The 23,201-nt window shown below is 40.8% G+C and overlaps 1 protein-coding gene and 1 long non-coding RNA gene across 2 annotated transcripts in view; one reads left to right on the top strand and one right to left on the bottom strand.

Annotated features, from left to right (window-relative positions):
- Positions 1-23,201, bottom strand: part of FOXK1 (forkhead box K1) — a 53,749-nt gene that overhangs the window by 28,066 nt on the left and 2,482 nt on the right. The window lies entirely within an intron of this gene.
- LOC147650068 (uncharacterized) lies at positions 18,677-21,226 on the top strand. Its single transcript, XR_015277600.1, has 2 exons — positions 18,677-18,759; positions 18,847-21,226. It is a non-coding gene; the product is annotated as an uncharacterized LOC147650068 (long non-coding RNA).

Below are 23,201 nucleotides of genomic sequence, written 5' to 3'. Positions count from 1 at the left end.
TCTCCCACCTCATCTCTCAAATGAGCTGGCTCAGCATTCAGTGGCTCACAATGGCTCTGCTAGTACAGCAGGAGTTTGCATTGCATTTCATTCACTTCAGAGGTCCTGCCACCTGCACTCATTAATGCATTAAATAAGAACATCATTGCTGGCAATGCAGCCTAATTGTGTTTATCTAACCCTTCTTAACAGGGTTCCCTGCAGACTCAACATGAAGGCACAGATCAAAAAAGCAGTGTTGGTGCCTTGCAGTGTCTGCCAGCAGCAGGCACGAACCTCCTGATATGAACCTGAAACAAGGATGTTGAGCCACTGCCCTGGATTTTAAGCTTTGTACTGCTACATGGATTTGCTTAAAAAGAAAAAGCTCAAAGTACATATATTTGCAATAAGCATCACATGGACTAAGGCTCAAAACCAGTATGAGCAAAGCTTCATCATTTCTCAAGCCCTTATCAGAGAAAAGCTGAGTTGCCTGCCACAGAGCGATGAAATTCTCTGCTGTAACACCAACTGCTCAGCATTTTCCAACACCTGAGTCAAGGACAAGTCTCTGTTCAGCAGTGCTCAGTGCAATCCCAGGCAGTTTTGCAGCATTGCTGAGGCCAGGAGATCCCCCACTGCAGCTTTGTAACAGTAAGGAGCTCTACCCCACTGCCACTTATGTCTTCTTTTTCAGAAGGACCCAGTGATGCAAGAGCCATAGCTCCTAAATTGCTCTGAGGTGACGGTAAAGTAACTCCTTAACTCCACTTACTGATGCTGCAGCAATATTAGATAAAAAGTGATACGTGCACCCAAACCACTGTGAGAGGCTGTTCCATCAGCCTGTGAGTGTGGACAATCTTAAGAAAATCTGTTACCTTTCCAAAATCATGGGTCAAGCTGAAATGTGAAGACTAAACTAAGGCAGTAAACGTGCTGCAAAGGCCCATCCAGCACTGCTTTTCCTGCGAGCCTCCCCAGAGCCACCCGATCCAGCCATGTGATTTACCCGCAATCTCAGCCTGCAACCAGGGAGAGAAACAGAGCCCGGGCTGACTACACAAGCAAACAATTTGTTGGCTGCTGTGATTTTGTTTTTGCAGACAGGCTTCTCAGTTCGCTGAAGCAGAACCCAGGATGTACAACCAGCTTTCATGGATTATGGTAACTAACAAGACATGGCCATTTTGTAAGGAACTAGTCCCAGGAAAAGCGGGGAGTGGAGATATGCAAGAGTGCTCACAGCTTTAGGAAGTCCTGCAGCCTGCTCTGTGCTTCAGTACTGACATGGCCTGCAAAGCCAAGCTGGAGGTAATGTAGCCAAAGTTATGCTTTAATCCTTGTCTTGGGTTGCAGTGCAAGATGGAACCAAAAGTATGTATTCCATTACCATCTGTTAAAAACAGGCAGTGTTCTTCATCTCTTCCAGGAGCCATCCTCCCTCCAGGGGGATATCTGCTGTTAATGAGCCATTGAGTCTCACTGCAGGACTGATAAAATGACAGCATCTCAGGGGGAGGAGCCAAGCATTCCTACCTGGATATAATCTGAGACTGGGAACACCGCAGGCAGCCTTTCTCCACTGGATTCCCAGAGCAAGACCAGACCCATCTACACCACCACTGGACCTTCAGAGGAAAGCTACACCCTTCTACAGTGTCACTGCTTCAACAGAACCTCATCTGTCACCCCAGGAGGACAGCAGCCACCATTTAATCAAACTGCTACCAGCACCCTGACCAGCAGGCTGTCAGGTTCTATTCTGTGTCAGTGGGTTGTTTTTGTACAGCAGCATTTTTATTTTAATTTTCCTAGTAAAGATCTGTTATTCCTATTCCCTTATCTTTGCCTGAGAACCCCTTGATTTCAAGATTATAATAATTTGTAAGCAGGGGAGTTTTCTCATTTTTCCATTTCAAGGGAGGTTCCTGCCTTCCTTAGCAAACACCTGTCTTTTCAAACCAAGACACTGATGTAAAAACCTGCAACCCAAGAAATGGAAATACAATGCAAAGCAGATTGTAAATTCCTGCGGAACTCCTCCCTTCCCTCAGGGGTGAGAAGGTGCCTGAGATTAAGGTTATTGTTTCAGTCTGTCACAACCACCACAGCAATGCAAACAGGGGCACCAGCACAACCCAAACCACTGCTTCAAATCAACACAGCCTAATGCTGGGGGCCCCTGTCAGTGAGAAATCAGAAAAAATATGATTCTGGAAGCATCTCATCGCAGGAAGCTCACTTTTCATTACATTGAACCTGAATGCAGTTTTAATAAACTTTTCTCTTGTTCCCTTAATTACCCTCTTTCCAGCCAAGAGGATAAACTTACCACGTAGTCCTAGTTAGGAATGAAGCACATTAGTGCAGGACTTAAACCTTTGAGAATTGCACTTCTACAGAAGATAAGCAGGACAAGACAGATAACTCAAGCAGAACTGAGCATGCATTCCTTAAGATAACTGTATATATTTCAGGTTATTTAAACTGAGTTATACTATTTGATCCATGTTGCATGATTCCTATCAAAGATGCAGTAACAATTTTTACTCCTGCTTAATATTTTCATTATGAGAAAAAGATCAAATCTGAAAGCACAGATTAGCCTAAACATAAAAAGCATAATGAAGTTAACTAATATTTCCAAGGGTGCCCAAGAAGCAATTCTTTCAAGCACCTCTGAAATTTCCAGCTGATCAGATGGATGAATTAATGGTCTGCAAAATCTTTGGTCCTGTCAGCAGCCAGAAGAGCCTGCCTCAGTTACAGATCTGCTGAATTTACTCAATAACCTGCTACAAACAGGTAGGAGCTGCAATCAATCCCTGGCCATAGAAGTCATATGGACTGAAATCACATTTATGGTATGGCACATACATCAGTTCCTTGTGGGAAAGGATTCCAATTTCTCTAGGATGCCTTGCAAGGCAGTGAGAATAGAAAGCTTTTTTTTTTTTCTTAGTGCTAAAACTCAAAACACACAGCCTCCACAAACTGCACAGATACAGTTCTTGCCTTCTTAGACTACAGGCAGGAGAGAGTCATAGAAAATGGATTGCTGGCTCTGAGTGCACAGAATCCATAGCAAGTGGCTGAATGCATGCTATATATACATGGGAGACTAAGGGGAAGAGGAGTGCACATTCCATACATGGTTACAGTCACATAAAAGATGTTGCTAGAATTTTGTTTGCTTGTTTTACACAAGACAGATTTTCCCCAAAGTTTCCTGGGTGAGCTCCTCCCACTGACAGCACAGCTTCCATGCTATTAGGCATCCTTCATGTGGTGAACCAGTGACAGTGACCACAAGCATTTCATCTACATAAAGTCTGAAAATAAAGTGCTAGGAAACACTAGACTTTACATAAACAGTCACCCTACAGCAGACTTCAGGAAAGATGGTTAGGGAACAAAACCCAACAAAATGACTACACACCCTGCATGGCTCTATAAAAAGCAGACATTTTCCTCCTCCTCAGAGCACCTTTTACTCACAGATGCAAAGGGAACGGAGATGCATTTGCCAAAACATAGTACCAGGTTCAATAGAAACCACTACAGTCACTGACTTCTTTGTTAAAGCACCCTGAGTGCTGTTAGCACCAAACGACTTCTGCTAAGATCTGCTGCATGACAGCAACAAAAGGCTATTTAAAGATTTTAAAAGGACTCAGGAAACTGTGCTGGATTTATGCTTTTACATTTATACTGAGGAAAAGCACAGTGACAAAAGAAGATAAATCATGAGAAAGCCAAGGTGAAACATATATATAAAATATACATATAACACGCATATATAAAACTTGAAATGATATTCCTATATATTATGTTATATGTATAAAAACCTAATGTAGTATGTTATGCTATATATAAACATCATTCCAGTTCATCATGCAAAAGAAATAACCAGAAAAGTAAGCTGGAACTACTACACATGTAATCAGCAAGTTGGTACCATCTTTGTCTACTTTATCTCGCCATAAGTTATGAAATCCTGTTATTCCTGATTGTTAGGGGTATAACTGCACCAGTAGCATCTGTGCTACAGTGCTGAGATGCAGGTTGAGCGAGAAACACTGTAGGAGGTGCTCTGTTAAAAATATCACTTTTTACAATTTGAATCAGACAGTACCAGAGACCCCAGGTTTCATTCAAAAACCTGCTTAAGCATGATTGTCTCCCTTCCGTGCAATGGCCTCTTTTCTTCTTAACCATGCAGTTACTGTAACCACCTGTGTCCATCACAAGTATCTCAAGCCTTCCCTCCATCTCTCTGACTTTCTATCAGCATAGGGCCAGCAGAACCAGGGCAGGGATTGTCCCACTGCAAGGTGAGGCTGCACCTCAAATGCTGTGTCCAGCTCTGGGCCCCTCAGTCCAGGAAGGACATTGAGAGGCTGCAGTGTGTCCAGAGAAGGGAACAGAGCTGGGAAGGGCCAGGAGCACAGTGTCCATGAGGAGCAGCTAAGGGAGCTGGGAAAGGGGCTCAGACTGGAGAAAAGGAGGCTCAGGGGGAACCTTCTGGCTCTGCACAACTCCCTGACACTAGGGGACAGCTGGGGGGGTTCAGGCTCTGCTCCCAAGTAACAAACAACAGGACAAGCAGAAATGGCCTCAAGCTGTGCCAAGGGAGGTTTAAATTGAACATTGGGAACCATTTCTTCACCTAAAGGGTTGTCCAACACTGGAACAGGCTGCCCAAGGCAGTGGTAGAATCACTGTCCTGGAGGGATTTAAAAGACCTGTGGATGTGGCACTTGGGGACGTGGTTCAGTGGTGCTGTTGGCAGTGCTGGGAGAATGGTTGGACTCGATGATCTTAAAGGTCCTTTCCAGCCTAAACAATTCTGTGATTCTGTGATATGTGGGGACTGGCCAACTCTTGAGAATGAGGCCGTTATCTCTACAATCAGTAAATACCTTGGATTCAGCAAAAGTGGCCAGCCAGAGCTCTAATCACAGCATGTCCTGATAATACAGAACTATGCCATTACTGGCTAGAGTTTGACCAAGAATGCCCACAAAAACCCTTGTAAAAGAGAAAAAAATCTCAAACAACCCCCATGAAACAGCTGTTTCTCTGTTCCCTGTAATTTCTCTGAAAATCATTTTTGTGCCAATTACACATAGCTCACCCCAAAGAATACAGTACTATTTCCATGCACGAAATTCCAAAATCATGTTGAGTTTCTCAGTACAAGTGAGAATTTGCTGTCAGTCATCTCTGTCAGCCTATTACCCTTATCAGCTATTTCAAGATACCTGACATAATTCTGCTGGAGGGCAAGATGGATACTTGTCATCCTTTCAGTGAATGTGTGCCATAAACACCAAGATTTCAGGCTACAATCAATGTGCAGGTGCTGTACAGAGAAGCCATTACAGAAAAGTTCCCAGTTACCTTCTGTAACCCATTTTCTTCATCTTCTGTAACCAGCTAAGCAAAGCACCACAAGCCTGCATCTATGAAAATCCTAAATCCACTCCCTATTCACAAAACTCTTTGAAGCAGTGTGAAAGGATGTGCCTTGGACAACATAAAAGACTCACTGGGAAAGTTTAAGCACTACGCACCAAAAATGAAACTAAATTTGGTTAGAAAAAGATAAACAGTTTACTTCACTTAACTAAACATATATCTAAGCCCTGAAGGTCTGCCCACAGAGAGATAAGCAAATTGAGACAAGAACAACTACCTGAGATTCTAATTTCTTCTAAAACAAGGCTCTGAGAATTGCTGTGACCTCTGCAACAGCTGAGCTGGGAGTATTTATTGCCCAAGACTTGTTGCTTTGTGATGCTGCACTCTGCCCAGGGACAGCAGTGCTTTTCAGAACTTCAGCTTTTCCATAGCACAAAGCCTCACTGCATCACCCAGTACAAAACAAAGCACTTCAACTGCAAAATATTTAGAAGGATGTCTTCCATTTCAGTAACTAAAATAACCAAATCAACGTTCTCTACCTTCATAAAAATAAACTCTACCCTTACATCCCAATGGCAATAATCAACAAAAGTACTTTGCTCAAAATGATTATGTTGCTGGAACAAAGCTGTCTGAAGCAGCAAAATGGGCAAAAGCACAAGTACAAAAAACCACCTTTCAATCACAAGTGAATTAAAATGAATATTAGTTTGAATGATTGTCATAACACCATACAACAAACTCTGAAAGCTGTCTGAGCTGTCACCAGAGATTAGATACCATTCACCCCTCCTTTGCAATAAAATAATAACAATAATAATAATATTATCCAACATTTCCTGTTCCATTCCCTACCCTACAATTTTTTCCCCCTAAACAGCACTTAATAAGCAATACCAATAAGAAACCAGTTATATCATCCACTTGGGTAGTGCTATCTCCATTCCAAACACAAAAGTTAATTGCACTGAGGCTACAGAGAGGTCTGGAGGAAAGATAAAGGAATAAAATGTATCTGTTAAGTCTAAATACACATCACAAAATAAGCATATGACTATCACCATGGTAATTTAAGAGTCACTATAAAGCTTTTCTTTACACATCTCTATAGGCTACAGGACACAGGCAGTGTAACTGGCACAGTTTTAGGAGTGTTTGGTTCATTTTGGAGATTACTGCAGTCTAAAAGTAAAGAGTTTTCTGTATTTGCTATTTCCCTTTCAACTGTTCTACTGCTCTGAGCAGTTTTAGCACAGAAATCCTACCGAAGACTTACTCATAAAGTCCTTTATCAAACACACAGAGGAATACCTCATGCCTGGTAAAATCGTTTGTTGTATACATGAAGAGATAAGCAAAGGGTCTGCAAGTAAATGGTGACGTCCAGAATCCACATTTGTTCTTCCTGTAATGAATCAACTCAATCTGAAGAAAAGCAAGACATGCACTTGGCCAAACAGCAGCAGGCCAAGAAAATAAACTGCAGAGCTGCCTGCAAAAATGCCTCTGGTATTATCCACTATTGTTCAGTGAGAGGAAAAGCTAGAAAAATCACTGTTACTCTTTGTAACGTAACTGACAGAAAATTAGATTTAAAATGTACTGAGATCATCTGCAAATAAAGGAGTACAGTGATCTCCCCCACTGCTCCTATGATAGAGCAACCCATTGTAATGTTTGGTCATAATTATTCTGTAAGTCACCACATGAGTTTAGATCTGGAGGACTGGTTCCTAACCTCAGAGTTACCCTAAGCTCACAAATCACTTGCCTTGCATGCTTTGTAGCACACTCACTGTATTTAATATATGCTGTCATGCTTAACACTGCAGATACACAAAGGAGTTCATCTGTCAGCCAAGACTGAACCAGAACTGCCTGTGTGCATATGTGAGTGAGCTCATGTTTGAAATAATTAGTTCAATTCAGAACACAGTGGTCCTACTTCTACTTCATGAATTTAAATTTTTTTTCTGTTGGAAACTTCTTCCAGAAAAAGTTCCAGCCAACTATTTCCACTACCACATTCTACCAGATGCACAAATAGCTGAACATCACTTTTCTGGGGTCCCTGGAATTACCCAAGCATTAGGTACTGCTCCTGTACTAGAAATAACATAAATCCAGTTTTAGTAAAGGCAAACTCACACTGAAGTCATCAGGAATTCCTCATACCCGATCCAGTCAAATTATTATTGACTACCCTGTAATTCCAGATTACTGGAAGGATTTTCTGTCCTTTCCCTGAAATACATCTCAGTTAGCTGGAAATCCTCATCTTTCTTGGACTTGCTGGGATGAGTAATGGGAAACTGAGTAAAATTCTGTCTCACGTGGATGGCTCACTAGTTTCATCTGCCTTAAAAATAATCTCCCCAAAGAGATATCAATTGTGTCACTAAATCTCATGTAGATTTATTTTAACACAATCTGATTTTGTCCTGTAAGAGGCATTTCTTTCACTCTTAAAACCATTCCTTCTCTTCTGCCATTTCCTCTCAGTATCTCCCTTGTGCCAACAGAACCACCCAAACTTCTGCACAGCAAGGCAAACCAGGTAGCTGGAATAATTATTAATCCCCTTTTTTGTTAGAAATAAATTGCCAGGCAATCAGATCCCTTAGCCTGCCTTCCAGATGGCATCACCAACACAGAGAAGGTGGAGGGGAAAAATATCAAGCAGAGAAAAGAGAGAAGAAGGTAACAGAAAAAGTGTTGCAGATTTTTAGTAGACTACAAAAAAGACAGAGCATGTAACCACAGACTCAGATTTAAGCATCACATGATCCAAAGACTGCATTCTCCTTTCAGAAAACAAACTGCAATTCATTCACTTTGAGAAAAGCTCTGGTCTTTTTCAGGCAAATCACATCAGCCACATGCTGATACTCTTGGGCTGGAAATTTTCAAGACTTCCTGAATCACAGAAGTCACCATTTTTTTTAATATTCAGCCTAATTATTTCAAACCCCAAGTCACTCAGCTCTGTACAAGAGGACAAAACAAAGACCAAAAATGTTTTCTGCATTCCAACAGGAGCTTCCTGTGGCCGTGTACCCATGGCAATCCTCCCATGGCAACTGGCAGGGTCCGTCTGCAGGAGCAGGTTTGTGTTTATCTCAGATGGGATACACAGGCTCTGCATGCTGCAAAATCAATGCTTTTTAGTACCTTTGTGCTTCCTGAGCTTATTCACTGAATGGCCTTGAGAAAGCAAGTGCAGTAAGATGGCTGAACAAGGACAATGCTTCAGGAAAATTCAAAATTGCCATTTCTTGGTCACAGACAAGACCTTTTCTTTATGCTCCTTGGTACTGTTTAGCTGGAATTGTATGCACGATAAAGGACATTTTCCCTTAATGAGAAGGCACCCAGGTTACACTGGGATTTGCCTAACTCTGCAGATCACCGAGCTTAAAACAAGGTTTCCAACACAGGCAGACAAAATTTCAGATGGGCAAAGAGCGTGTGCAGGCAAGTGTATCTACTTAAAACAAATACTACCAGCAGCATCAGGCAAAAACCACAACATATGAATAGTTACGTCTCTTAAAAGCACCAAGTAAATTAGCTGTAATGAATGTTTCTATTGAGCACAGTTGCACAGGGCTTCCCTCTATGCCATTTCATCAAGGTTCAAACAATTGAGAAACACTTCCACATACAGGCAGATTTTCAAGCAGGAATTTTAGCAAACTCTTTTTGAAGCCAGCAATGTTCACAGCAAAGTTTGGCTAAACTTCTGGGATTTTTCTCCCTGCCAGCAGCAGGCACACACACAGATGTACACAGAAAATATTTGTGATCCCTCAGTCCTTGCAGACATCCCCTCTCACAGCAGTGAGAACAGCAAGCTCTCGGCCACTGCCCATCCCAGGAAAAGGCAGCAAGTGAAATTCAGCCAAATAGGTGGTGAGGGGGAAGGAGTATAAACACCCCCAGGCTGATAAGAAAGACTAAAAAGGAAAAGAGATCCCAGAAGCCCAACCCAAAGAACTACAAAATGCTGGCTTGGTTCATATATTATCTTCTTTAAAAGCAAACAGAAGTGAGCATTTTGGTTTTAGGCTCCAACAAATGGATGCTAGAAGTAAAACCTTCAGGAGGGTTTGCACTATAGATATCATGCTGTGAAACTTCAACAGTCATTTTATTCTACACATCTTCCCCACAATTTCTTATCTTTCTTAGCAATCTTTTTAATTGCTGTCAGAGAGCAAATGGATAAACTGATTCAATTTTTCATTCAAGTGAGAGCATTGAAGGCTGTTTCACACTGGAGAATTAGCAGTGAAGAGCTGAATTTTTGTACATATGTCTTTATTTTACATTCCTTACATCTCTTTATTAATGTTCTGATTTCACTCTTTGAAAATTATTTGAGACATCAAGCGCAGTTTCACTTTCAGATTCTCCCCTTTGAGTAAAACAGCACAGAAAAGCGAAAAAAGAGCAAACCAGGTAAGATATTATAGGTGCTACTTTTTCAGTGTAATGAAACACCGCAACAAGGTCAGGGAATAAATTCATGGAGTATCAAAGTAGCAGCTCACAGAAGAACAGGGGAGAAACTGCCAAAACTGCTGAGAAGGGTGTTTCAATCTGCTAATGGAGAGCCAGCAGGAATAGCAGGAGGCTCCCTCTGAAGTTGCCACCCTGCCTGGAGAATTAACATTATTGACAGGTGTTCTCCAGATTCTACTATCCCCAGCTTGGCAGGACGCTTCTTATAATAATCCTGGTCAGTCCAATGCCAAAAAAAAACCCTACCAGGAGCTGCTCCAATGTTCTCCAGAGAGTCCTCAAAGTGCAAATGGTCAGGAATGTGCATTCTCAAAAATGACCTTTCTGAAAATTTTTCAGCAGCAACTGTAAGACAGCTCTGTCTGTTCATTCACCTTACTGCCTGCAAAAAAAGCTGAAGGATATTCTCAAAATACCACCACCATCACCAGTTATTTACAAACTCAATCCACACCAAACTAGGGATTAATTCACTTATCTATTTAAAACATAAAAAGCCTCAACTACTAAAACTATTGTTAAAATTGATCCAGAAAAATCTTGACAATTATTTTCAGACAAATGATAAGCAAGATGATGGCTTAGTATAATCAAAAGGCTATAATTAATAGGCTTTTATAACAAACACCATTAAGATGAAAGGGTCTCTGTTGAAGCCCACCACAAAAGTCACCTCTTAAATACTCTTAAATACTTAAATACAACACAACATGGCTGTTACTGGGTGCCCATCCAGCGGGCAGAGACAAACAAAGAGGTGGTGCTGTAATTGTACCTCCCTCAGCTTCACATTTCAAAACATTGGAGTCAGCTTCAAAATATGCCATTCATTCCAAACCAGGAGTGCTGGGCACAGGGCTGCCTATCAGAAGACAAATTCCTGCTCCCTTCCCGAGTGCTCCTATTCCTTTGCACACAAGCACGCTGCAGGTCAGCAGCACACAGGGCACATTTCATGGAGTACAGCCAGTGAAGATCTAACTCGAGTCTGCTAAGGTGCTAAATGTAGGAGCCTTAGAAGGTCCTGCCTACACCCACAAAAATCAGATGTGATTTTACATCAATATAAATAAATCTGCATCAATGACATCTACCTTTTGATCAATACTGGGTAGGGGTTTTGCTTGATTTTTTTATTAAAGGCTCCCCAGGTTGAATTCTGGCCCCACTTCCACCACAGCATTACAGAAGCTGCTCTGTTCTGCTGTCTAGTCCTTACTATAAACAACTTCATGTCTCTGAGCACAGCTGAGTTACAGTGAACTTTTTTCTGTGTGTCATATGGCAAACCACATCTTCACCCAGCACCACACTGCCAGACAATTCCACTCTCTCATTTATTCTGCCTTTCAGCTTTCCAGTACTGAAAAGCCCTGCAGTTGCACTCCCAGGGGTATTAACAGACCTGCAGAGAACATTTAGTAAAATGTCCTAAAAGGCTAAAATTAACCATAAAGCTGCTGTTTATTTTGAAGCTTGGGAACAGGGAGCTGTTTTCTGTGTCAGAACGAGTGGCCTGACATCAAAACCCTGATATGAAAATTTTCCACCGAAGAAGTGGGCTGGCACAAAGAGCAGACGAGGCTTTTATTTAAATGAAGTTGGCTGCCAGCACCAGAAAGTTTCACTATCAGCACTGCAGATGCCTGATACCATCTGTAACACACAGCAAGCCTATTATGTTATTTTGTTGTGTGTGTGGTTGTATACATAAAAATAAGGAGAGTTAAGAGACTATATAACACACAACAGCCTGTGTACCACGGCTGCTCTAATCAGGTATTCCAGCCTGTGGAGGTCTAGATCCAATCTTAATCATTTCTCCACCAGCCAAGAAATATTTGATCTTCAGAAAAAACGTAAACTACGTGCAACACGTGTGTGTATCTCACTTGTATAATCAAATCTTGTAAGTGCAAAAATCCCTTTCCATGTTAGGTTAACCAGTCTGTTAATTTTTTAGTATATTGTCAATATTCTGTTTTTTTTCTTAAAACTTGAAAATTATCAGTATCTGTGACTTGCAAATAAATAACCAAAACTTAACATGTGACATATAGACTCTCCAAAAGCTAAATAGTTATCTGATTTCTACATAGCTAAGAGGGGCCAGGAAACAAACTGTTTTAGTTCCAGAGAAGGCTTTTTAAAATGAACTCAGTGTTTTTAACTCCAATATTTCTGTATTTTGATTTATTTTTCTAAATAATGCTCACTTTCCAATCTTCCATTTTGAACTTCCTTGCATTCCTTATAACAGTGTTGTTTTTCAAGATGTCTTTTTAAAGATCACAGCTTAAAACTCCTGTCGGTCACAACCCCTTTAGCATCTTTCAAATCCTGATTTCTCTCTGTGGAGATCAGCAAGCCTCTACCACCAAGAGGAAAATAAAATCCCCTCCTTAAGAGCCATGGGATGTTTCCAGAAGGCCCAGCTGAAGAGAAAGGAGTGCATCACCTACACAAAGTGCCTTGCTCGAGCTTTGACTGTGTCACACAAAGGGAAAAGGCTGTGCTGCCAGGGATCAGTCCCCTGCCAGTGTTTTTGGACAGCAGCCCCTGGGACACACCACGGCCACTGCACAGACACGTGGATGTCAATAACATCACTACCAGCTGCAAGTAGACACAGATGACCAGTCAGCCACTCCCTCCTCCCAGCCTCCTTTGTGTCAATAAATCTTAACCTAGCTGTTTGAGCAATGTTTAATCATAAACAGTTGGGAACATGCTCCAGAATATAAACAAAGGTGAGTAGGAGAAAAATGGAGTGCAGAACCGAGGATCAGTCACCACTTGCTGCTGAGCCAGGTAACAGAGGGAAACAAAGAACTTCTGGGGAACAGCACACAAACACCTGGTGTTCATTTAAAGCAATGACCATGCAACAACATTAAAGTATCCAGAATTGGAGCCACTGAAGGATTTCAAGGACTAAATGCATTAACATTCTTGGTTCTCATAAAAACAAACAAAAAAGAAAAATTAAATTGCTTAGAACACCCACTCAGATGCATGGAAATAAACTACCCTCATTGATCTCATCCCACTGCCATTTACAACAGTCATCTTGATTCCCTTCTGTGTTGCTAATCAAGCTAAAATTAACTCCTCTCCTGCTTACCACACATGCTAGAGCCACAAAAATCAACACAGGGGGATTCAAATCAACAGGAAGCAGGATGAATTGTTTCTCTCTACAAGTGCAGCCCACCTTGCTCATGTGGCAAACGTATATTTGGGATTTACGGGATCTCTCCAGGGATTTTAACCACATTTATCACGGGGTTGTGTAGTTGTTTAGGCTGGGTGACAGAATAAATAGCTGAACACTTCAAACACTTCTGAACAACTTCTAGTCATTACTGGCCTCTATGAACCTCTGTAGAACAAGCTACAAGAAAGTGGGGATTTCAGTCCTATTCAGCCCGTGTCCATCTTGGAATAATCAACATTACACTTGTCACTCCTGCCCTGACTGAGAGCTAAGACGTGTCTTAAGGCAGCATCTCCACAAAGCCCTGGAGGACTCTTCATTCCCAGAAATTTGGAGCTTATTCAGAGGACACAGAGCTTCATTTATGTGGTTGTCACTCTACCAGTACTGGTAAAAAAAATAAATACCATATCCAAGTGTTCAGTTCTAAAGCAGCTCTTCATTTTAGATCCCAGTGTGATGTTTTAAAGGAAAAATACTACACCAAACCAAAATCCCAACCCTACCAGATAACAGCCATTAAACAAAGCTGAAGTACAGATCAAATTGGCAAAACTATGGAGTGGAACAGAAGTTTAAAGAGAAAAGTGAAGATAAATATACTTCAAGTGTATGCCTGACAGCAGCCAAGGTTTTATGGTATTGGAAAAATACAGAACAGTGATAAACAAGGTTAGTCCATCCACCCCCATAGTAACTTGCTGTCCTATTAATTCAAGTGCACAATGAAAGGCAGCTCTTATGAAACAATGCAGGATGACATTTAATTCTGTGTTCTGCTCTGGCCACCTCATCCTGCATCGATCCATTTTCAGACACCAAATTCTACACTGTAAGGCTGAAATGGCAGACACTGCATGGTCTTGGGTCAGGAGCACGTTCTGCTCAGCCCTTGTATGGCCTCAGAGGTCTGACGTCTCTCACCTTCCAGGATTTCTCATTCCCCACTTTCCCCAGTCCTAATGGAGCACTGCCAAACCACAGTTCCCAATCCCAATGACAACATGTAGTCCCTGGCTGCTTTGAGACTCCTGGACTGTGGCTGACATTGCTTTTCAGAGATGTCACAGAAACACTCAACACCAGCTCTGGAATATACACACACATTTACCCATTTTCTGATGCAGTGCACCAGAAAAAGCTGTCTAGCCCCCATTCACACTCAATTTTTCCCTGCTCCAAGATAAACCTTAAGATAAGAGCCTAAGTCTGGCTTCCATTCTACCACAGCAGAGACCACAAGAAGTGACTCAGCCTCTACCACTACCTCTCATTCCTTCCCTGCTTCTGTGAAATTCAAGAGCGCTTCTGAGAGGCTTTCCAAGCCTCTGCTGGTCCCACTGATCTTGGTTAAAATGAAAAAGGTCAATATTAACTATTTTCCTTCTTTGCTCATCTTGGCAGAAACACTCAACTATGTTTCCCCCTCAGTCTTAAACCACAATTAACACCTACCTCATTGCCAAAAGAAAAAGCCCCACCTGCACCCACGCTCAAGAGGAACTTCCCTAGACCAGCTTCTACACACAGTTCTGTTTTCAATAAGAAATTAAACAGCACACCAAGAATTAAATATGTACTGACAGTATGGAACTAACTGCAGGGCCACAGTTGGCCTCTACAAGAAGCACTGGTTATTAATTTCCATACCTCACTCAATACCAAGAATTTTAAAACTTTCCTTAACTGCCATGGAGCTTTCAGCTGCCTGCAGATCCTGCCTCTTTCACCACACAAGTCTGGCCACTGCTGCCACAGGCAAGCAGCAACTTCAATTCTACCCCCATTTTCATCCCATTTCCTCGAGAAGACTCTTCCTTCCTTACAAGTATCCACACTCTTGGGAAATTTTTGTACCCTGGAGAATAAGGGGAAACTAACAGTTTTAAAATAGCAGTTCATAAAATCTCCTAATAACCTTTTCAGAGAGAGGCACTTGTTTCAGCATCTTTGCTGAAACACTAGAGCAGTTTGATTCTCATGTAAAATCTCATTTACAATGCCATCAACTTTCTTCTAATGGACCATTCATCATGGTAGGGTTTGCTTTCAAGTAGCCAGCCCAATACCTTGAAAGGTCTCACACAAGTCATTTAGCAGACTCACCCTTCCAAAGCCAGGGAACTACCTATAAACACATTAGGAAAGGCTGTGCAAAACAAAATCACCTCAGTGAAGCTCAGGAAAAATATCCTAATTTCCACATATATATGCCAGAAAAAGCCTGTGTGTGGGATGGTACTAACCTTTGAATTCAATCAGACTCTCTAAGAGGTCTCTAACATGCAGAGCATGGCTATGATGTATTTTCCTTTGAGGCTGGTTCAGCTCATTTAGAAAGTGATTTGGAAAAGCTAATGTACTATTTATGTACATTATAAAAACTACCCATATGGAGTTAAAACTTTGCAAAATGTTCACATAAGTCCGCTTCACTCCCTCTGAAGACATTTCACAATCCATTCAATACCCAGTAGAGGAAGCCAGGATTACTGTTTTAAAACAGCTCTGAGGGTAGTTTCAATGTTTTAAAAGCTGACAACTTCTAGACTGAGAGCCAAATAAACATTTGGGGCAACAGAGAGCCTCTTACACAAGTGTCTACAAAGTGACATCCACCTGCATCCTTCCAAATACTGATTTAAAATAAAGGTTAAAAGAGAATCCCAGGCACAACCTTCCCTCCTACTAAAAAAGAGAATATTTTTACTATGATTCAGATGATGATGTACTGAATTGGCTCGTGAAAGACCACCTAGCAGGACATGGTTAAGATTTGCAAACAATAAAAAACAATCACAAGATATCTAAGGTTTTTAAGTCCTGCCACCATATACAACTGTGCTGAGGGGTTTAATCCTTGAAAAGAGTTTAACCAAGTGAAGTGACAATGACTCTTGAAAAACACAGCACATGTGGAAGTTGTCACCCCAGTGATTTCATTATTTTTAAATTAGGAAAATTTTAGAGAGTTATCTTGTCATATTACTAGCATAGTTTAAAGCTACCTTTCCTTTGTTTCAGAAGAATATACAGAATTAGGGAAACATTTTACTTTAATGGATTTACCTTACCTAGAAGATTTATATGAATTTCAGAGTTTGCAGTATCAGCTTTTTGCAAAACAGAATTCTGCTATAAGTTTGTTGTTTTTTTTTTTTTAATAGGAATGCTCATTCTTGCAATGGAGAACAAAGCAGGAAGAATTTGAGGAGAAGAAACTAATCCCTTGGAGAAGAGGATGCATCCACTTGGTGACAAGAGACCTCAGATTCAGAATCAATATCCACCAAAACAAACTTGTTTCCCAACTTCATCCTGTGGCTGTTTGCAGCGATTTTTACACAACTGTAAACAGATGATATACAAGTCTAAACTACTCGATTTTGCCTATTTTCAACAGCCAGCCTGCATATGCCTTGTTTATACAAAACACACAGCAAAAAAATGATAGCAATTCTTTTATTGAACCACTAGCAATCAGGAATTTTCTCCTAAGAATTCCTACGCTTGAAGGAAACTTCACTGCTTGCCTTAGTATTCCATAAAGACATTAGCAGCAAAGCTTGTGCCAGCCTTTGACTTCCTTTGCAGGTCTTCCCCAGGACTAAAAGAGTTTCATTATCTTGTCTCATTAGAGGGTGTCTGAGGGAGCCATGGGAAAAGAAGAGGTATAGTAATTACCCAGCTGAATGGACAGGGCAGAAGGAGGCAAAGCCACCCAATTGCCAGGCTTGTTGACAGCCAACACCCCTTTACTCCTGGTGGGCAGGCAGCCACCAGCACCATGTTACACCAGCCATGAGACAATTGAAAAAAGCAACGAGATCAATAAATAAATAGCAGTTGGCACACCTCCCACACCAAGAGCCTACCCTTACTAGCTCGGGCTACGCCTCAAACTGAATATGAAAAGCAAAATCATTTTTGGTCTACCCATCAGGTAGAAACAAAATTTGCTTTCTGTGTCTAGTCCTTTTCTCCTCCCACGCAATCAGGATTCCGAGTGTGTAAGAGTCCAGAGTTCTTATGCCCTCGAGAGAGGAAAGGCCTGAAGTTGCTCAAGAACAATTCCTTTAGCAAGTGCACAAACTGGCTCTGCAGGGAGTCCAGTCCTACTTAGACAAACTCTTGGTAGCTTCTGTATGTGGCCTGAAGGGAGATAGAAGATTAAAACAGTTTGTGTGGGAAGATTTCCCAAGGCTCTCCTTGAAGTGGCATGAAGCATAAAAAAGGGGTACAGCTCCAAGGTTGTATTTCAGAGAGAAGGGGAGGGACATCCTTTTCCACTTAGCCCACCTCTGTAAGGCTTTTTGTCTCCTCATTCTGTCCTAAAAGATGGAGTGGACTGTACTTGCACATGAAAACAGGCTCTTATTCTAGAAGATTCTTGGAGCAGGATAATAAGTAGTAACAATGTGCTTAAAGTTTCCTTCCACTTCTCCTCCTATCCTAATTACACAGCATATATTAACAGAACCAGACAAAGACTGTCCATCTTTGCTTCTTCAGCTAAGGCAGAGCTCCTAATTAACTTCAACATTATTTCTCCCCAACTGTCAAGATGTCCTCAAAGAACATGAAAATTACATATCTGGTACATTTAAAGGAGGGAGGAAAACCACCAAAGTAAATTGCACATGCACAACAAACCAACCCAAGAAATTAAACTCGCTTTTAAGTTACTAAAAATAGACAGGATGGGAGGGAAGGGACTATCAATCAAACTTTAGAGTTGCTGAATATTCAAAGAACAGCCTTGTAATAGACTGCTCTCTCAAGATTGCTTGAAATTTTTATGATAAAAAATGCACATGAAAAAAGGAGCAGAAGGATAACGAAGAGCAAAATACACATGACAGAAGTGGATAGAGAGTATTAATTAGGCCATTAAGGTACTTAAATGTTTTACTGTCCAATAAAATATGTACTTCATAAAAATTAAGTGCCACGCAGAAGGAATGCACACATTCATTTACTGAGCTGTTCTGAAGAAACCAAAGATGTGAATTACTAGCAAAAAACATTTGTGAACAAGAGTGAATAGACATTAGTAAAATTGTATTTGTACTATGAAAACAAAGAATTTACAACTGGATAGAAATTTTCACTCACATTTACTTAAGGGAGAAATTCATCTGCTCTATAAGCATCTCATCAATCTGCTTTTATGAGGAGTCTGCAGTCAACTGAAATAGGGAGACTTATAAATACTTGAAAAAAACAGTTCAGTGATTAATACTGAATTATTGACTGAAGTCAATGCATTAAGACCAGACAATAATTTGTGCTCACAATTAGTCGATTAACCATGTCTGGAAGTACAGCAAGATGTCTTTTCATAGCCCACATTCAAGAGACAGAAAAAAATGCTTCAGCTTTTTCGTCTTGCAAATTTGTCAAAGAAAAAAAAAAATCATTGCAAAAATGACACCCAGACCTTCAGCTCCACATTTTCCCTGGTTTCAGTCTTGCAATCAGTTACATCAGGGCCCATCAGCCATTACAGATGCATAAAACAACAGTTTAACTGAAGTTTACCTGTCAGAAAACACTGCAGAAGCTCAGGGGACTTCTAAGGCATTTGCTGCAAAGCATATGCAACTGTAAGAGAACAAAGACCTTCACCACCCAATACAGTGTGGACGAAGCTTTATAGCACATTTCACTGCCATACTTTTCTTTCTTTACAGTGGATATCCCAGTCATGAGTCTGGAACCTCAGGAAACTCCTGAATGTACAGGGACTGAACCAAAATAACAAAGCTGGTGTTGGGCATGGTTACATGTGAGAGAAGCCTCTGTGCTCTGGACAGCTATTAAGGAAAAGGAAAGAAAAGGGAAGGCAAGAATCTGTACTAAAAGCAAATGAGAAGTTTTCTCCCTTTTCATTAACATCACCAGCTCAAAAGCACATGATTTTTCTTTCTTTAACCACATTTCCACTTGGATTGGAAAGGAAAGCTGTCTCATCCATGTCTAACCATCAGTGAGGTGAAGTTTTTGCTCTTGGAAGCATTTCTGGTTACGGAGCCCCTTGGCTCTGACAGCAGAACACCCAGACACCGCTCAGACACTGAGCTAGAAGGAATTCAGAGTAAATCACCACATGCCAGAGGAACTGATATGGAGCTGAGTGCTAGCAGAGATCCCCCCAGAATAGGAAAGCCAGCTGGAGGGAACTCTGAGCGGTTTAACAAGCACCTCACCAGTCTGTGTCCCCTTTGTCACCTCATGCTGTCAACAGAGCAGCCCCATAACCCTCGCTGGCCCCGCGCTCTGCCATCGCTGCACCAGCTCCTCTGAGAACAGACACAAATTACCACACCTGGGCCAGCAATGAGCCTTTATTTGCACGGCATAAGCGGCAAATTCGAGCAGTTCCCTGTTCTCTACCAACATCCTGTTGCCACATCTACTCCTCCAGGAAACTGCAACACCGAGAGAGAGAATTTGGCGTCCCACAGAACGGCTCAGACGCCAAATGGCCAGCGGAGCAGTTAGTGGGAGCTTGCTTACAAAGACAACAGGCACATTAATCTGCTTGTCATTTATGCTTTCAGTTATTCAGTGCAAGGCTGCTTATCACGTTTACTGAAGAGGGAGGGTACAAAACAAAGCAAAAAGCATTATTTTGATTTGTTACCAGAACAGATGCTCTACAGTGAGTACGCTCACACAGCTGGCACCAAAGTAACTAGGATATGAATTACTACGTATTTCATCATTTTTATTCCCCGTTTTCAGAAAAGCAAAAACTTTCACATTCATTCATCCTCTAGATTTATATGAAAACACAAGAGTACCCACAGGAAGGAATCCACAGTCACCTAAGGATACGTGTCAAGATTAAGAGTTTGCCAGCACAAAGAAGTTACACCAGCACAACTTGAATCCACATTTATGACTTTATAGCTGAGACTCCACACAAAACTTTACAAGACAAGTGTGGCATGTTCTTGTTAGATTAATCTTTTCACAATCAACACATCAGCTAAGCTGAACCAAGCCTGGTTTAAAAGAATCCATAAGGACATATACTGAGTTTTGCATAACCTTAGTTTATATTCACAACCTGGCTTACAGCACAGCTATTTTTGAATCAACAAATTGAGCAGCAGTTTTACATGAGAGAAACTTTTCCTTAAATGTTTAATATAACTCATGACAAATTGAGCTGCTTAGCCAAAAATTACTACTTGACATAAATTCCATAATTAAAATCAGGTAATCCTTTATCACATCTTGCTGTGCAACAAAAAAACCTGTTCTCAGGTTTTCAGACAGCCTTTGAAATTAAGTAAGAGCATGAAAAATACAAGATGAAGCACTAAGAAAGCAAATCTTTAAAGGGTTTCTAGCAAGAATAAAAACCACCATCCACAAGCTGTAGCACAGCAAACAACGTATTTCAAACAAAGAACAACAACAACAAAAAAATAGTTGCAAATGCAGATAATGCAATATTTAAGAAGCAAAACTACCTGAGGAGTTACCAGAGACAACATACATATGCAGCATTTCAGAAACAACTAGTTCTGCAGTCGTGATTATGTGGTCAAAGCATTTCCTTAGTGTGTGTACAGAGGGTGTGCAGCTGCCCCCAGATGTAAGGACACCTTCCCTCGTACCCACCGTGATGGCATCACTCCAACCACGAGAACGGAGCTCGAGTGCTTGGTGAGGTCACCAAAACACTGCAGTGCATTGTGCACATCTCCCTTTTTCCAGAAGAAAACATTTTTTTAAACTTGAATTAGTACCTTGAGTTTCTGGCTATCAGACTGTATAGCCACATCCCTTAGAAACTGGATCTGATTCTGCATTTTCTGATTGCTAAACCCCAGTTGCTGAGACACCCCCGCTACCCAAATACCGAAGGGAACTTGTGTACTCACAATATGGAATGATTAATGCACGTGTAAAATTCTGCAGGATCAGCACCTTGGTGTGTGGTCAGAGTATTGGACTATTTATTTTTGTCAAGTTTATTGAGTACCTAGAAAAATCCCATTATAAATAAAGCAGCATGCTCTTAATAAAACTTGACATGCATGCTAAGTTTTCAATTTATAATGGGGCTTATATACATTTTTTTTTATTTTAACTCTATGTTTTAATTTGATTTCATGCATCCATATATTCATTTCCCTCGTATTTATTCTCAAGCTAAAAAAGCTCCTCCATTTATTTCCCAAATGCTAAAAGAACTACAGGTTTAAAAACTTGTTTTTATGCTTAGAAACCTCATACTGAAAGAACACATTTACACTGAAAAACACCAACTTCAGGCTCCATTAATTATGCTACTGTAAAAATTCTAATGGTCACAGAAGCAATAAGCAAATATCCCATGAAACATTCCCAGACAAGCATCATTTTCCAATCTATTGAGCTCACAGTTCAAAAAGCTCAAGTGCTATTATCAGGCTATGCTCAAGCAACATTTGCAGGTTTAGTCAATAGAACTTTTGTGTTTAGGAGCATCTGAAGACCTGACTCATAGCTACTTAAAATTCAGGTTAGCAAGTTTAACTTTCAACTGTTACAGTTCCTTCTGTTCTGGGGAACATAATAAATAAATAACTAAACAAATGCTTATTTTAGTTACTGGAAATGCATAACTTGCTATTGCAAATTATTTTTAAAACTGAGTCTATTTTGAAGACAACAAAGAAAAAGTTAATAATTCATCATAAAGGTGATCTTGTAAACACCTGATTACACCATAAATTTGAAGAAATTCCTGTCTTCAACAGGAAAAAATACTCCAATTAATGGTTCCTGCCCTTACACTTTTGCTGGTATCAAGAGTTTTTAAAATCTAGTGCATATTCTCCTGGTAGTTTTGACTTCCTCTCTCTCGTATAGAAAAATACCCAGATATTTATCTACAGATTTCCAGCTTCTACCAGCACAGCTAAAAAAACACCACAAGCTATAAAAACAGTTTCTAGCAAATCCTTAATTTGATTTGAAGCACTTATTTTTGATGTAAGTACTTCCATCATTTCATCTTGATTTATATTTGTAACGTCTGCTGTAGTGTAGCACTTATTAATTAAACTGATTAAGGATCTTCAGCTGTACCACAGGTCCTCCACTCTTCCACCCACTTTGTTCCTAACTGTCATTAACCTCTAGGAAATGTCCTCTTTGTTGGTTATTACTGTTTAATTATACTGTATAGTTATGTCATCACATCTGTGAAATACAACCTCCCATAACAACACAGCTGTGGAATATGATACTCCTGCCCAGCAGTAAAATCCTGGTTACAGCAGAGAATCCACACACACCACATTGATGGAGGAAGTGATACAAAGCTTTTCAAAAGCCCTTGATTTTGAGTAGGGCTGTTGAGACAGGAGGTAAGTACAGCCTTCAAGAGAGGTCTCAAACTCCCCCTCTTTCCTCCCATCCCTCCTGACAAGATCCTCTGTACATTTCAGGAATTACTTCTAAACTTAGCAATGAGAAGTTCTATACAGAAATAGTGAAGTGAGAAGGAACCTCAGGAAACAGAATTTATGAGCTCACCATCTATTTTTTAACAAATAGTATGAACTACAACTGAAAGACACTTTTTCCTGGAACCCTCTGCTCCATTCATGATCTCATGATGCACAAGCATTTCCTTTTGTAATGTATTTGCTTGTAATGTAACACCAGCAGAGACTGCAGTAGTCCAAAGAAAACAGCACTTTGCCCATTTCTGCCATCCTTTACAGGTGTGGAGGGAAAAGGGAGGACAACCACTCAAACAACTGGTTTTAGAATATTACCAGCAAGAGCTCCCCACATCACAAGGACCTCCCTCTAAAACACTGGATGGAAGGATCACTAATTCCTGAAATTAAACATAAACTGTACATTCTGCTGGTACACGGAAAAGGTGTGGCTTTACCAAACACAGCAGGAGTGTTACCATAATATGCAGAAAACATTGTGTATGTGTACTACAACCTGTCCTCACTTTGTCCTCCTTCTGACAACATTAGCTGGCAGTAAGCACACAGGCTTCTCTACAGGAAAGAAATGGCACTTT

This window comes from Cyanistes caeruleus, chromosome 17 (assembly GCF_971803275.1).
Source record: "Cyanistes caeruleus chromosome 17, bCyaCae1.hap1.1, whole genome shotgun sequence".
Classification (NCBI taxonomy): Eukaryota; Metazoa; Chordata; class Aves; order Passeriformes; family Paridae; genus Cyanistes; species Cyanistes caeruleus.
This window is presented reverse-complemented; position numbering and strand designations above follow the sequence as displayed.